The sequence below is a fragment of the Euprymna scolopes genome, chromosome 45 (assembly GCF_053919585.1).
Source record: "Euprymna scolopes isolate OS-2025 chromosome 45, ASM5391958v1, whole genome shotgun sequence".
Lineage (NCBI taxonomy): Eukaryota > Metazoa > Mollusca > Cephalopoda > Sepiida > Sepiolidae > Euprymna > Euprymna scolopes.
Window position 1 is genome coordinate 54441561 of NC_136526.1, and position 17500 is coordinate 54459060.

The following is a 17500-nucleotide window of genomic DNA, read 5'->3' on the forward strand; positions in this document are numbered from 1 at the left end:
AGCATAATAATATATATATATGCATATATAGCATAATAATATATATATATGCATATATAGCATAATAATATATATATAGCATAATAATATATATATATACATATATAGCATAATAATATATATATACCATAATACTATATATATCACATATATAGCATAATAATATATATATACATATATAGCATAATTATATATATATATAGCATAATTATATATATATATATATATATATATATATATATATATATATATACATAGAAAGGATAATTATATATATGCACCTATATTATTATTATTATATATATATATGTATATATATAGCATAATTATATATATGTATACATTTATAACAGAAATATATATCTATATATATAATTATATATAGTTGAATACATAGCATAGTCATATATATATATATATCATCATTACATATATAGATATATAGCATATTTATAGGTTATATAGCATAATTATATATATATATATATATATATATATATATATATATATATATATATATACGGCATAACTCATCTTTACATACCAGTTCCCATCAAATCTCCAAAGTTAAACCTTCTTAGTACTAAAATGGCTAACTATTTTCAAATTTTACTTGCTGTATGTGTTTTTTTTTTCTTATTTCAGCATTGTGTCCAGTAATCTAGAGGGAGTGTTAAATAAATGAAATAGATATTATGCCTGCAATCCTCAAAGACCCAAAACTATTAAATTTTGGGGAAGTTTTTTAACATAAGAATCACTGAAATAACAATACTGTTTATATTAAGATGATTGTGAGCAAAATATTTCTAAACATTGTAATATTTTTTTTTTCTTGTTTTCACAGATTTTTACTTGAACCTTGAATGCATTCACTAAAAGGATCCTGAATTCTTACCCACATCAATCGGAGTTTCCATGACTGGAGTTTTTGTAACAAGAATTTCTTAAACATCATACACTACCTTATAAGTACTCAATTAAATTTTGTTTGACCTTCTCATAATAATCTTTATCATTCAATTTATCAAAACAATTTTTCTGCTTTAGTAAGAAACAAATCACTAGTAATTTTTTTCAAAGAAATAACTTGAATATTTTGAAACAAAAACATAAACAAGTTCTGCTTTAAAAACAAGTTAAACTTGAAACTTGATACAAAGACAAAATAGTTTTCTGGAGATGAAAAATACAAATATGAAAAAATTTTTTTGCTAACCCTAAACCCTAACCCACGAAAACTTCCATACTTTGTTGACGTAAAACCATCCATTAGCTTTTATGCGTTTTTCAAGTTGCCATACAAAATCTCATAACAAGTTGTTGTAATATCTTCTTTTTTTTACATGGTAGTCACCACTTATTAAGGCCCAGGAGCCACTTGAGGATAAGTGTTATTGCGTGTACAGTAATAAGACAAATATCTGGAATTTTTAATGCTTTTAAAACAATAATATGAATTTGAAAGATACGGTTAGGGTTAGGGTTTGAAAGATACGGTTAGGGTTTGAATGATCCAGTTAGGGTTAGGGTTTGAAAGATCCGGTTAGGGTTAGGGTTTGAAAGATTCGGTTAGGGTTAGGGTTTGAAAGATTCGGTTAGGGTTAGGGTTTGAAAGATTCGGTTAGGGTTAGGGTTTGAAAGATACAGTTAGGGTTAGGGTTTGAAAGATACGGTTAGGGTTAGGGTTTGAAAGATACGGTTAAGGTTAGGGTTTGAAAGATACGGTTAGGGTTAGGGTTTGAAAGATCCGGTTGCCACAAACAAGTTGAGAAAGAGATTAACTAAAGAACTTTAAAATAACTTCAGTTCATAAACATCTCATTTAACTAGAAAGTATATATTATTTTTTTTTTTGCAAAATACTCTATATATATAGATAAATAGATAGATAAACTCTTAATCATATATTTCATATTAGGCAATACATGGCACTGAAGAGAAACCACATCGTTTAAACGTGTCTCATATTTTATGTAAAGGTCCAATTTGGATTGTTGATTTATTTTGGATGATCCTATGTTTGAACTATTCGATATATGAGGTCCAAGTTTGTTTTCTGAAGTTCAATTTTTCACACGAGAGAATCCCTGTTTGTTGTAGAGACATAGAACAGAGACATTTTTATTGTTAAAGAAAATCTTCTTAGAAAAGTAAACACGGTAAAGACATAGTTGCAAGGGATGAACCTGAAATGACTAATAATTTTCGACGCAACTATTCCAAATGAGTTTTCAATCTTAGTAGAAAAGAACAGCAAGAGATAACAAAATATCTGAATCTCAAAAATGATTGAAACACGAAATCGTCTCCGAAAGATATAAACAGTTGTTTTAGGAGCGGCTAATAAAAACATCTTAAGAAATACTTAAAAATGATTGAAACACGAAATCGTCTTCGAAAGATATAAACAGTTGTTTTAGGAGCGGCTAATAAAAACATCTTAAGAAATACTCAAAAATGATTGAAACACGAAATCGTCTTCGAAAGATATAAACAGTTGTTTTAGGAGCGGCTAATAAAAACATCTTAAGAAATACTCAAAAATGATTGAAACACGAAATCGTCTCCGAAAGATATAAACAGTTGTTTTAGGAGCGGCTAATAAAAACATCTTAAGAAATACTCAAAAATGATTGAAACACGAAATCGTCTTCGAAAGATATAAACAGTTGTTTTAGGAGCGGCTAATAAAAACATCTTAAGAAATACTCAAAAATGATTGAAACACGAAATCGTCTCCGAAAGATATAAACAGTTGTTTTAGGAGCGGCTAATAAAAACATCTTAAGAAATACTTAAACACAATTCCTGGAAGACCTGGAATAGTAAAATATAGTGCCTGAAATTCCCAAATTGGTCACCTATCTGGTACTGACCAGGTTCAACATTGCTTAACTTCGATGATCTAAAAGACTGAATTAAATCGAAACAAAGAGACATACAAATATGTTTTTAAAATGTCGGGTTAGGGTTAAAATTTGCGCCAATTTAAATTGAGATATCGCAAAACGTACTAGACAAAAACCCATTTCTATGTAAATCAAAAAGATTAAGGAACTACCATATTCTTGTGTGGTTCAGTTAAATCCAAAACCTTCATGGAAGAAGTTTATTTATATCCAAACACACATTGAAGAAAAACCAAACCTTGAAAGAATTGTTGGATATTAATTCAAATTGTAATGAGATCAAGTATTAGTTCCAAGGAGAGCCAGTTCATCTTTTAAAACTGAAAAAAAATTGAAATTGAAATTCAGAAATCTTTTTAAAAGTCATATTATTGCAAAATTTGTGCCAAAGACATAGCGAGATATCGCAGAACACACTATTTTTTTAATTTTTTTTACAAAAATAAAACAAAAAGCTGGAGAATCTCAAAAAAAAAATTTGTGCAATAGAACTTGTTTCTGGTGATCGTGGGAAAAAACTCCTCCATCTTCCCTTATTTATGACTAATATGTTATAAAATATTAAACTCAATCAGAAATACTGAACATAGCTCAAGATTTCTCTTTGTACAAAACAAAACAGATTTAAGTATTATCTGATATTAAAAGAACTATTAAGGTCAAAGATACAAGGGAGTCGGAAACTGTTTATAATACAAAAAGAAAAGTCAGTTGGATTCTCAGAGTTAGATAAATAGATTAAGCAGACAAGGAGAAGCAATGTGCAGTTAATCATTTCCAGACAAAGTTCATTTATATCAACACAAAATACAAATTTCTTTTCTTAAATCAAGATATCAAAAAGCACACTGGACAAAATCCATTTCTGTCTAAATTAAATAACTTAAGCAAACAGAGAAACTTGTGCAGTGTGTAGTTGATCATTTCCAGACAAAGTTCATTTAAATCCAAAACCTCCATGGAAGAAAAGCCATATTCGTGCGAGATATGTCGCATGCCATTCTCAAAGCGAAGTAAGTTAACAATCCATATACGAACACACACTGGTGAGAAGCCATATAACTGCAAAGTGTGCGGCACGTGTTTTTCACAGCAGTCACAGATGGGAAGGCATATGCGTGTACACACTGGCGAGAAACCATTTTCTTGTGAAGTGTGTGGCTCTTCATTTTCCGAGAAAGGCAACTTAAACCGACACATCACAACACACACACGAGAGAAACCATACACGTGCGAGTTATGCGCGACCTCGTTTTCACACAAAGGAAATTTAAACAGACATTTCCGAACGCACACCGGGGAGAAACCGCATACCTGTGTCGTGTGTGATAGATCGTTTGCCGAGAAAGCTCATTTAGATCGACATAACGAAACGCATACGCAAGAGAAGACATATCTATGTACGCTCTGTGGTAGATCGTATTCGGAAAAGTGGAATTTGAACCAGCATATGCGAACGCACACGGCAGAAAAGAAACAACCTTAGTGGAAGTCAGTGTCCCCAATGATGCTGGGTTAAACAGAACTGAAAGGGAAAAGATAACGAAATATCAAAGTCTTATGTATGACATGAAAAGAAACTGGAATCTTAGGAAGATTTCTATCATTCCATTAATTATAGGAGCAACTGGAGTCATGAAAAAGAAATTAAAAAACTAACAAGAAAATATACCTGGCGAACCAAGTGCAAGAGAGATTCAAACAACTGCACTTAAAGGGATGATCAGAACCTTAAAAAGGTCTCTCTGAGTTACCATACATTCGTATGGTATCCGGCAGGATGCTCCATCCCCAGCTTGAACAAACTGATAAGAAAAAAAGAGAAACCATATTCTTATGCAGTTCGACTTTCGTATGACATGTACAAAGGCACACAAGCGAGAGAATAGCATTTCTACAAAAATACACATGTGAACACACAGTTTTAGAATCTTACAAATATTTCTCCGTTGGAATGTATGAGATGTCTGGTGAATGTCTGGCATCCAGTAGGATACCCCATCCACAGTTAGAACAAAGTAATGAAAAAATTCAAAAAAGAAAGATGAACCTTATAGACACCATCTTTGGGTGTCTTTGGTTTCTCTGTATAAGGGTTTGTAAAGGAAATTGATGTAAACTTAAATAACATTGAACTGGGTATTCCACCAGATAAGATGAATTTTTGTTCTGCAATCTGGTAAGAACAAGAGATTAAAAGAAAATTATCTTCTTTTCAGCAACTATATATATATATATATATATATATATATATATTTATTTAATATATATATATATATATATATATATATATATATATATATATATATATAGTTGCTGTATGAGCTGTAACATATACCTTAAATAACAGTTCAAAATATATATATATATATCCGGCAGGATGCTCCATCCCCAGCTTGAACAAACTGATAAGAAAAGATAAACCATATTCTTATGCAGTTCGACTTTCGTATGACATGTACAAAGGCATTTCTGTAAAAGTCTGAGGAAGCTACAGACGGCCAAAAAACAAAACGACCGGGTAGCTGAAACAATAATGTAACTTAACAGAAAGATACAGTAATAAAAAATAAAACGCATATTTGCTCTACGACAGTATTGAGCACTTTCTTCAGTTTTTATTAATTACCATTTCTACTATATATATATATATATATATATATATATATATATAGTTGCTGTATATATATATATATATATATATATATATATATATATATATATATATATATATATATATATATATAGTTGCTGTATATATATATATATATATATATATATATATAGTTGCTGTATGTGCTGTATCATATACCATAAATAACAGTTCATATATATATATGAAATTGAAATACTTATATATGAAATTTAACTATATATATATTTATATTTTAATTTTCTATATATATGAAATGAAAATACTTATATATATATATATATGAAATTGAAATAATTAATACTTATATATCTGAAATGGAAATACTTATATATATATATATGAAATTGAAATGCTTATATATATATATATATATATATATATATATACATATATATATATATATGAAAATAAAATACTTATTTATATATGTATATATATGAAATTAAAATACTTATATATATATATATATATATATATATATATATATATGAAATTAAAATATATATATATATATATATATGAAATTAAAATATTATATGAAATTAAAATATATATATATATATATATATATATATATATATATATATATATATATATATATATATATGAAATTAAAATATTTATATATATATATATATATATATGTATAAGGAATGAAAAAATATACCAGCGGTGGTTGACGTTATGTTTAAAGAAAAAATAGAAAAAACCGAATGAAATTATTAAAAAATCAACGTTTCGTCCTTGTTTCAGAGGACATCTTCAGGATAATTGAAATAAAAATGTGATAAAAGAAGAAGTCATAGATGTCTTTTTTCGCACGATCTATGACTTTTTCTTTTATCACATTTTTATTTCAATTATCCTGAAGATGTCCTCTGAAACAAGGACGAAACGTTGATTTTTTAATAATTTCATTCGGTTTTTTCTATTTTTTCTTTAAACATATATATATATATAATTAAATTAAAATACTTATTTATATATATATGTGTGTGTGTGTATTAAATTAAAATACTTATATATATATGTGAAATTGAAATACTTATATATATATGAAATTGAAATACTTATATATATATATATGAAATTTAAATACTTATATATATGAAATTTATATATATGAAATTTAAATACTTTTATATATATGTATATATATATATATATATATATATATATATATATATATGAAATTGAAATGCATATATAAAGTACATTTAAAAGCCAGACAATGCAAGATTTAAATAAACGAACGTTTATTTCTTTAAGTTGATATGTTTCGACATAGCTATCTTATTCAGTATATTTGGTCGTTGCGTAGTGAAACAATATGAAATTATTGAGTATTTTTTAAGTTCAAGTTGCACTTGGTATGCATGAATTGAAATATTTAAGTGTTTTGCATTGAAAGTGTTGTTTAAATGGTGAATTAAATTGAAATACATAAATCCTGAAAAAAGACGCGGTATATCGAAACATATCATTTTAAACAAATAAACATCGTTTATTTAAATCTGCATTGTCTGGCTTTTAAATGTAATCTACATACGTTTTTTTTCAATTTAATTTAGCATTTAAACAACTGTTTCTATGTAGGAAAACTTATATACAGTAGAACCCCGGGATACAGCATTAAAACTTAGTAACAGAAATACAGTACAATATATAATACACATGTATATAATCAAATAACATTATAAATAACACCATAAGGGGAGGCAAATACGGTAACCAGGGGTCGGAAAAACATTGTATTCCACATTGTAACCTGAAAAAAAAATTTTTTTTTTTTTTTACACAGTGATCACCACTTATCAAGGCCCAGAAGCCACTCAGGGATAAGGGTTATTGCAAGTATATTACGTTAGTGTGGAGGTTTGATGAAGTGTTTACTTTAGGGGGCGGTTCACTAGGAATTTGTTAACATTGGACTTGAAGACATCCAAGTTGTAGTCTGGTGGGAAGCAGGCATACGGAACAGAGTTCCACAGGTGTGCAGTTCTAAGAAAGAAGCTTTGTTCATGGAATCCACATTTTGATTTAGGCACAGATATAGAGTGGGGGAAATTTTTCACAGTGGATTCAGCTAGACGGGTGTTTTTCGTGAAAGATTGGCGAGGGGGGACCAGAGATTGGAGTTCAGACGAGCACCTGCCATGGAAATAATGATAAAACAAGGATAGGCTCGCAACGTCTCTTCTGTGGGAGAGAGGTTGCAGGGTAGAGAAAAGGGCATCCCCCACTAAGCCACGAAGTCTATTTTGTACTCTGTCAAGGCAGGATAGGATGTTTTTAGCAGCTCCTGCCCAGATATGGCAGCAGTATTCCATCCTTGGACGTACTTGGCTTTTATATAGATAGAGAATTGCATCAGTAATGAGATATCTTCTGGAGCGATAAAAGGATCCCACCATCTTTCCAGCGACCTTGGCAACAGACTTGATGTACGTGTTCCATTTCAGATCAGGAGTAAAGGTCAAACCCAGAAGCTTGTCAAAACACGGGGCCTCACCCAGACGAGAGCCATCCATCACAATTGATGCCAGATGGGGATCAGAGCATTGATGATGTAAAGATAGGAGTTTGGTTTTGGATGCATTAAAGGTAACCAGCCACATCTTCCTCCACTGAACCACGTGCTCGAGATCAGAGGAGAGAGAATCAGAGAGAACTTTGTCATTTACAGCCTTTGATGTGTTGCCATAGATGGTCGTGTCATCAGCATAGATGTCAACGAATGATTTAAGTATGTGTTAAGGGAGGTCATTGATGTAGATCAGGAAGTGAGTTGGGCCTAGGATTGACCCCTGAGGGACTCCAGCATTTATATTGCAGGCCTCCGATTTTTGTCCATCTACCACTACTCTTATGAGCCTATTGGAGAGAAATGATTTAATGATTGAGAAAACATTTCCAGTTATACCGTAGCTGGAAATCTTGTGAAGTAGACCCTTATGTCATACCTTGTCGAAGGCCTTTGATATGTCAAGAGCAACTGCCCTAGAAAGGAAGCCTTTGTCAAGAGATTCACTAATCCTGTGGGATATAACTGTCAGCACATCTGCGGTAGATCTTGCAGAGCGGAAACCATATTGTGTGTCACTAAGAAGGTTATTCCTGCTGAGGTGGTTGACTATTTCTCTATTTAATATGGATTCCAGCAACTTACTCATAACACACAGGAGACTTATTGGTCTGTACTGAGAGGGAGATGACTTATCACCTGAATTCTTTAATACAGGGCAAACTGATGAGGTCTTCCAGGGTGTTGGAAAGCACTTCTCCTTAAGGCAGCGCTTAAATAGTTTCATAAGTATGGGAGCAAGTTCTGGTTGAAGCTTTTTTAACACTATAATTGGGATGCCGTCAGGGCCAGTTGCTTTACTAGAATCTAGGTTCTTGATTAGCTTGGCGACCTCATGCACGGATATTTGTATGTTACCTAGCTTGTTCTGTGGTAAGGGCCACCCTATCTCAAGCTTCTACTATATATATATATATTAGAATCCTGAGGTGAATATGTACACAGATTTATTAATTATGTGGTATTGAGTCTTAAAGAATATTTTTAGGAGGTAATATTATATAAGACGATCCCAACCAAAAAGAGAATAGCTCAATATACTTGATAGAGCAAATGGGATTTATAGTTTTTTGAGTTTTTTTTTTGTTTCAATTTAATTAAAAAAAACAATTTTTTAGAACAGAAATTTATTGATGTAGGCTCATTAGTAATGTTAGATCTAATTCGGAGGAGCCTACATAAAACAATCCATGTGTTAAGGAAATAAATCTGAACTTTATTCTTTATTCAAACAATAAACTTCTACTTTGAAAATTGATGTTTTTCGGAATTACATGTAAACAAAAAAAAACTATATATATATATATATATATATATATATATATATATATATATATATATATATATATATGAACAAATGATTAATAAAACATGTTAAAAGACATCTTGAAAAAGAGTTATAAACATATTTAATTTTAAAAAAGGAAACACAAGATAAGTGGATAGTCCTTAATCCGCCCTTGACAGACGTGTTTTTAAATATTCTCTCCAGTACTTTTCTTTTAATGATTTGGAATTCATTCCATTTGCGCTTTTTTTCCAAGGAACTCTGCCTTTTGGACCATTTGGAATTTACCCATTGGATTGAAATTTTAAATTCGACCGTTTTGGATTTTACCATTTTGGGATTTTTACCCTTCACCGGACTATCCATTCATGTGAAATCTTTTTATCATTTTTCTTTTGCTTCCTGTTCCCCTTACCTAACCCTTTTTTTTTTAACCAAGTAAGATCTGTGACTTACTTGTAGTTTCATTAAATACTTTTATATGCAAAATCCGATCCTGCATTTTGCTAATTCCTGCCCTCTGATGAGGAGAGTATTTCTTCGAAACTCCGCGGATTAAGGACTATCCACTTATCTTGTGTTTCCTTTTTTAAAATTAAATATGTTTTTAACTCTTTTTCAAGATGTCTTTTAACATGTTTTATTAATCATTTGTTCATATTATAAGCTCTATTTCCTTTTCGGTTTTATTGAGCTTTTACATCTGGCTGAGTTTATTTTACTTGTAAATATTAACTCTTTAATATTTATAATATATTTTAAGTTTACCATTTTGATTACCTTGGTAAACTTATTGTAATTTTTTATTATATATATATATATATATATATATATATATATATATATATATATAAACTTTTTAGAAGTCAGATTATGTAGGTGCTAAGTCTGTGATAGGTTAATTTTTTTTTTCCGAGAATTTAAACTGCATTCTTCATCTTTACATTTTTTATTCAAAGCATCTTGACTATATATATATGTGTGTGTGTGTGTGTGTGTGTGTGTGTATTAAAAAACCCAAACCCAAATCCTCCATCAATCACCACCAAACAGTACTCCAGTCTCACCCCCAAACATCTCCATCGACAATGCTAGACTGGAAAATGTGGACCACTTCCCATACCTAGGCAGCATCCTATCATCAAAAGCCAATATAGATGATGAAATACAACACCGTCTCAGCTGTGCCAGTGGGGTTTTCTCAAGGCTAAGGAAGAGAGTATTTGAGAACCGTGACCTTCTGACAAAGACCAAAATCATGGTATATAAAGCTGTTTTGCTGCCCACTCTTCTCTATGGATTGGAGACCTGGACCACATACAGGAGGCATGTAAAAACCCTGGAGACGTACCACCAAAGATGCCTCCGAAAAATCCTCAGAATTAGTTGGAAGGACCGACGCACCAACACCAGCGTCCTGAGTGAGGCTGACATTCCCACTATCACCGCTACTGTTGCTCAACGCCAGCTCAGATGGACTGGTCATCTTGTCCGAATGCCGGATCTCCGCCTCCCAAAACAGATTTTCTACTCTCAGCTTGTTGAGGGAAAGCGTGCCCAGGGTGGCCAAAAGATGAGGTATAAGGACAACATCAAAGCAAATCTAAAGCGGTTTCACATGGACCTTGAGACATGGGAGGACGTGGCTGGGAGCAGGTTGGCATGGAGGAGCGCTGTCCACGAAGGTGCTGCGCTTTATAGTAGTGACCTAAATCAAGCTGCTGAGGATAAACGCAAGCACAGAAAGGACAGATTATCAACCAGACACACCCAACCCCACCCCACCACGACTACCTTTATCTGCCCAAATTGCACAAGACAAATTGGGTCTAGGATTGGGCTCTATGCTCACCTGAGGACCCACAGAAGCCACAACGGAGGACAGTCTTACTCGGACACGAGTGACCGCCGATGATGATGATGATGATGTTAAAAAGGCTTTTGCATCCTTCTATTTATTATTTATTTATTTACATTACATTTGCTTTTACTTGTTTCTTGTTTCTTTTACTACTAAGAGTACTTTTAAGAGTCTGTGTTCTTACATATATACGTGTGTGTATGTTCTTACGTACGTTACATGCACTGTTATATGGGTGTGTGTTCTTATCCTTACACCGTTTCTTGCCTTGAAAATCTCAGAGACATGTGTGTGCAAATGTATAATGCGTACTTACCTGGTTGCCTTGGCCAGCGGATATCTTGTGGTCGCTGGGCTGCCATCTTGTTGGGAAGTGGTAACTGCAGACAGATGCATCGATAAACAACAAGATGGATTTGAAGCTTCAATCTTTTATTAAAGGCAAGCCTATCATCTCGAAACCTGGTTGTCGGAGAGCCAGATCTCTGATCTGTATTCCTCTGCTGCCTAAACCACTCTCCGCATGTGGTCGTCAACCGGAAGCCTACGACCACAATTCCTGTGTCACCCCTAATTTCTGGTTCATTCTTTCTAGGTTGATATATCTCAAACCTACCCTTTTGTGACCCTGCCAACTCGCTGATGGGAAATGAAAATCTACTTACATAACTTTCTATTTCTAAAACTACCTGTATAGCATTTAAGTTGGGATTCCCAATACTACACACATTATATGTATATATATATATATATATATATATATATTATATATATAATGCTTGAATGCCTACTAGACATGCTATTTTGCTATTTTTAGTCAGGGTTAACTTGTGGGGAGAAATAGATGTGAATCGGCTTTCTTTGTGTTTGACATATATGCAAAATACAAAATGATGTGTCTTGTAGATCAATTTCAGAGAAAGGTAATTGAATTTCGATATTTATTGATCAATTCCGAAATTCTATGAAAATATTACTGAATTTATTATGGCTTGTAAAAATTCTGGAAAAAATACATAGAATGCAAAAATCACAAACAGTACAATTTAAGTATATTCCTGTATTTGTAACAGAGTGCAGATGCACATGTGCAAATGCTGAGCCGTGTGCAAAGAATAAGACTATAAAAATGACCGATGTTCATGTGAGAGAAGATGATCATGTTAGAGATGTGGATGACATGCGCGAAAACAGAGGTTAGAGAGAAGGAGCATGATCATGGTTAATGTCATTATTTTATGTCTAAATCAAAGAATATCAGCAAAATAATAAGTAAAAATAACATTGTATTAGAAAGGAAACATTGCAAATGGCAGATACAGGAAGTAAACTAAAACCCTAACAATCTGACAGGTTCGTGAATATGAAAATTTTCGAATTTTTCAAGATGTAAATTTTGTCATTATTAATTTATTTTGGAAAGTACCTGTAAATAAATGTCATTGTTACAAAAAAGAAATGAGTCGAGTTATTACTTATTGTTCCTTGCATACATATTTGTACTCTGCATACAATGTGTGCGAAAACTTACAATAAAGAATTATTTGATGAAAATGATTTGCATTTGCGTTTTTATTCCTATTTTTTACCTGCACATCACAGAATAGTCCTTAAGATTTAATAGTATTATTCTTATGTTGACCCCCTAACAAGGTATAATGCCACTTGGATGTAAGGAGCAACTATTTTGGACCATGCCTAGGACAGATTAATAAGATGTTAGTTTACGCTACATTTGAACTTCTGCATATCAGGGATCTCAACAGTGAAAGGGTGAGATTTTGTAGTTAAGCAGGTTCAAAAAAGAGTCGCAAATCTGATAGGCCCTGAACTGGCATCTAAGCTTTAGCCTCTGTCCCATCGACGAAATGTTGCATCCCTCTGCCTGTTCTACACGTATTTTAATGGTGAATGCTCTGACGAACTGCAGACACTTGTGCCCCCACGACGTAGACACCCTCAACAAACCCGACAGGCAGCTAAATCCCACCCCCACACAGTAGAGATCCCTAGATGTAAAAGATCTTTCTACTCCAGTAGTTTCTTCCCCAGAACCGCTAGACTCTGGAATTCCATTCCAGGTCCCTGCTTCCCTAACTGTACTGACATGCAGAAGTTCAAGTGTAACGTAAACCGATATCTTGCTGCCCAAATCCCAACATAGCGCCCCGTTAGTTGCTGCCCCTGATAGTAGCCCCCTACAACAAAGTGGCAATGTGCCTTGTTTGAGGTGAAAATGTAATAAAAAAAAAATTTAAAAAAAGGTTTGTCGAGGATATGTACATCAAGGGACACAAGTGCAATGAGTTCATCAGAGCACATTTGATTAAAATATTTGTAAAACAGGCACGGATATGCAACATTGCGCTGTTGGGACAGGGGTTGGAGCATGGAGTAGACAAAGTGGGATATATTAGATTGGAAACCCTTTTTTGGACCCTATCCAAAAGGGAAAGTGGTATATATATATATATATATATATATATATATATATATATATATATATATATATATATGAGCAAACAGTTAATAAAATATGTTAAAAAACACTTTGAAATGAGTTAAAAACATATTTAATCTGAAAAGGAAACACTAGATAAATGGATAGTCCTTAATCCGCGGAGTTTCGAAGAAATACTCTCCTTCTCATCAGAGGGTAGGAATTAGCAAAATGCGGGATCGGATTTTGCTAATTCAAACAACAAGTCAAAGATCTTACTTGAAAACAAAATAAGTTAAGCAGAGGGAATATGGTAAAGAAAAAGGTGATTACACATGAATGGATAGTCTGGTGGAAGATAAAAAATCCAGTGACGGTAAAATCCAAATGTATAACTTCAAGAAAGTTAAAAGAATTTCTATTTGTACAAGTAAAATCCAAGGAAATCCCGTAATTGGAAGAAGATGGTCCATAATAATCCAAAGGCAGAAATCCATGGAATAATTCACAAAAATGTGTACAAGGAAAAAAATAATATTAATAAAAGAAAAATAAGATGTGCTTTTCACTCTACTTCCGAGACATAATTATAAATAAAAAAGATCTGGGAAGAGAAAGGAGAAAAAAAAAATTATAATGTTAAATATAAAATTAAAAAAAAAATTTAAAAAAAAAAAAAAAATATATATATATATATATATATATATATATATATATATATATATATATATATATATTAATTTTATTTATACAAACATTAATGGCTACATATGTGCATACATGTTTCTGTAATCACCCACGTTGGAGGATTACGTCTTCAGGCCAAGAATTACCGTCGAAAGTGCACTTTCGACGGTAATTCTTGGCCAACGTGGGTGATTACAGAAACATGTATGCACATATGTAGCCATTAATGTTTGTATAAATAAAATTAATATACCTGCTCTGTTCACTCATTGAGCACTATTTTGGTAGACACATGTTGCTTCATTGGATGTACTTCTAGGAAACTAAACTCTACTGGCTATATATATATATATATATACCTGTTGAATACATGATAGCTTCAAGTCCAATGTAAACAAGTTCTTGTTGAGCTGTCCTCTTAAATAATCAAATTCTACATAATTTACTCCATTAATGGTTACTACACTACCACGTTACATAAATTAACCCTTTTCCTCGAGTGGTCTTCAGCCTTAATAAGTGGTGACTCCCAAGTGAAAAAAATGAATAAGATTACAAACTTTACAATTTAAATAAAGACCTGTAGTAATCCAACCATTAATAAAGATTTCATTAACATATGTTGTAAGAAATTTATTTTGAAAAATACACGAACACACACACAGACACACACATATATAATATTTATGTGTGTGTGTGTGTGTGTGTGTGTGTGTGTGTGTGTGTGTGTAAATAGAAGTCCTAATTAATAGATAATTCTAAGTGACATATAATAACATGCTAATATGCATCTGAAGAAGGTCGGAGGCTACTTCAGCCGAAACGTTGTGAGTATAACATGCAAGATGAGAACAGTAGTTCAAATAATAAAAATAGACCACTCATATATATATATATATATAACTACTTAATTTACTCACATAAAATTAATATACGAAAGTATAAATTTATGCGTAAACTTTAAGTATTTACTTCAAAAGTGCTCAATACGTAGGTAGAGCTAGTTAGTAATTTATAAAATATATATGGCGATTAAGCTACACTGAATATTCAGCGTTTCATCCACTCTAAGATTCTTCGGGCTTATGCACTGAAGCTAATAACACAAAATAAAACATTAATTATCTGAACATTTATTGAATCAAAATAAAATTTTAAAAATTCTAATAACACAAAATAATACGTTAATTATTTGAACATTTATTGAATTTAAATAGAATTAAGAAAATTCTAATAACACAAAATAATACATTAATTATTTGAACATTTATTAAATTAAAATAAAATTTAAAAAATTCTAATAACACAAAATAAAACATTAATTATTTGAACATTTATTGAAGTGAAATAAAATTAAGAAAAGTCTAATAACACAAAATAAAACATTAATTATTTGAACATTTATTGAATTAAAATAAAAATTAAGAAAATTCTAATAAAAAATAAAACATTAATGATCTGAACATTTATTGAAGTGAAATAAAATTAAGAAAATTCTAATAACACAAAATAAAACATTAATTATCTGAAAATTTATTAAATTAAAATAAAATTAAGAAAATTCTAATAACATAAAATAAAACATTAATTATTTGAACATTTATTGAATTAAAATAAAATTAAGAAAATTCTAATAACACAAAATAAAACATTAATTATTTGAACATTTATTGAAACGTTTATTATATGAACATTAAGGAAATGAATGATCAATATGTGTGTGTTTGCAACGATATGAAACCCATATAAGTAATTGTTTTTACTTTCTAAAAAGACACATTGGCCAAATGAATAATTGTTGACAATCAATGTAATTTTGGGGGGAAATTCGTGGAAGCGTGACAATTCTAGCACGGGGAAGAAGGAAGAGTTTTACAAATGTGTTATTTTGGGCGGACAATAAGAGAAATTATATATTATTTCATTTTTATTTTTTGGAATCCTTTGATCTGAAAGTTCATAATTTTTGTATTCATTTTCTGCGGAGTGTTGTTCTTATTTACAGATACTACACTTTGATCTTGTTTATTTTGTTTTGTTTTTATTTTTGTTTGATTTTACTGCTTTTAAAATTTTTTTAAAGACAATTAAGTAAAAAACCAAAGATTCTTAAACAACAAAATTAGGCACAAGGCCCTACAAGAAATTGGGGAGGGGAAGGATTCAGCGTCTTTGTGACTAAAGTGACTAAAAGTAAGAAATGTAGACTTTGGAGTCTTACTCTTGACTGGCAACATTTACCAAAATACCTCATTCACTCTATGGATCTTAATCTAACTAATGGATCTTTCTTGACCCGAAGGCCAAGCAGCGTTGTTGTTTCACCATGGGGTTGAGTCTCTACAATTCCAAGTGAGCATTGTCTGAAGATAGAGGTTTCAATCCTACCCAAAACAGGCCAGGGAATTAGTTGGCCAAAAATCGGTGAGACGACAACAACTATGGAAGGCAGTAATTACTAGGATACAATTAGAAGGCTCAGCATTCCTATCGTGCCGCGAGTTAATTACATGAACGCCAGAAGATGAGTTAGCTGAAACGTGGTGAAACAAGAACAACTATGAAGAGGAGGATAATAGTCCACAAAAAAAATTCTTTTTAAAGTGAAAAATGATATTATTTCTTATCAAAGAAAATCTTTCTTTGAAGAATTGAAACATTGTGTCGTATGTGGTTTGGTTCATTAAAAGATGACCATGTAGCGTCTACCCGGGAATTTATTTTGTCAGGACATTTGAACATTTCACCGTTTCCCGAGAGCTCCAAAAAAAAAGACAAAAAAAGGCTTGGCGCCAAATTCAAGAACTCTCTCGATCTCTTTTTTTGCTCGGCACCCGAGAAGTTAAGACGCGTTACTGTCACGCTCCGTCGCTTGTGCGCAACAGCCGCAACAGTGTTGCGGCGCAAGCAACACACTTGTGCTGATTTCCCATTGATGAAACAATACACAAAAAGAAAGAAAAACATTCTTATCTTTCCTTCAGCTCCTTACTCGACGCATTTCCTAAAAAATTAATTTCCAACGTGACGTCAAAAACATTGAACCGGTCAAGAAGGATTTCTTTTCTTTAT

General features: G+C 31.7%; 1 long non-coding RNA gene across 1 annotated transcript in view; it reads left to right on the forward strand.

Moving 5' to 3' along the window:
- Nucleotides 1-3375, forward strand: part of LOC145269690 (uncharacterized) — a 35647-nt gene extending 32272 nt beyond the window's left edge. The window contains exon 4 of the long non-coding RNA XR_013865170.1: nucleotides 848-3375. This is a non-coding gene — a long non-coding RNA (uncharacterized LOC145269690). The remainder of the gene's footprint in view (nucleotides 1-847) is intronic.
- Nucleotides 3376-17500: the final 14125 nt, after the last annotated feature.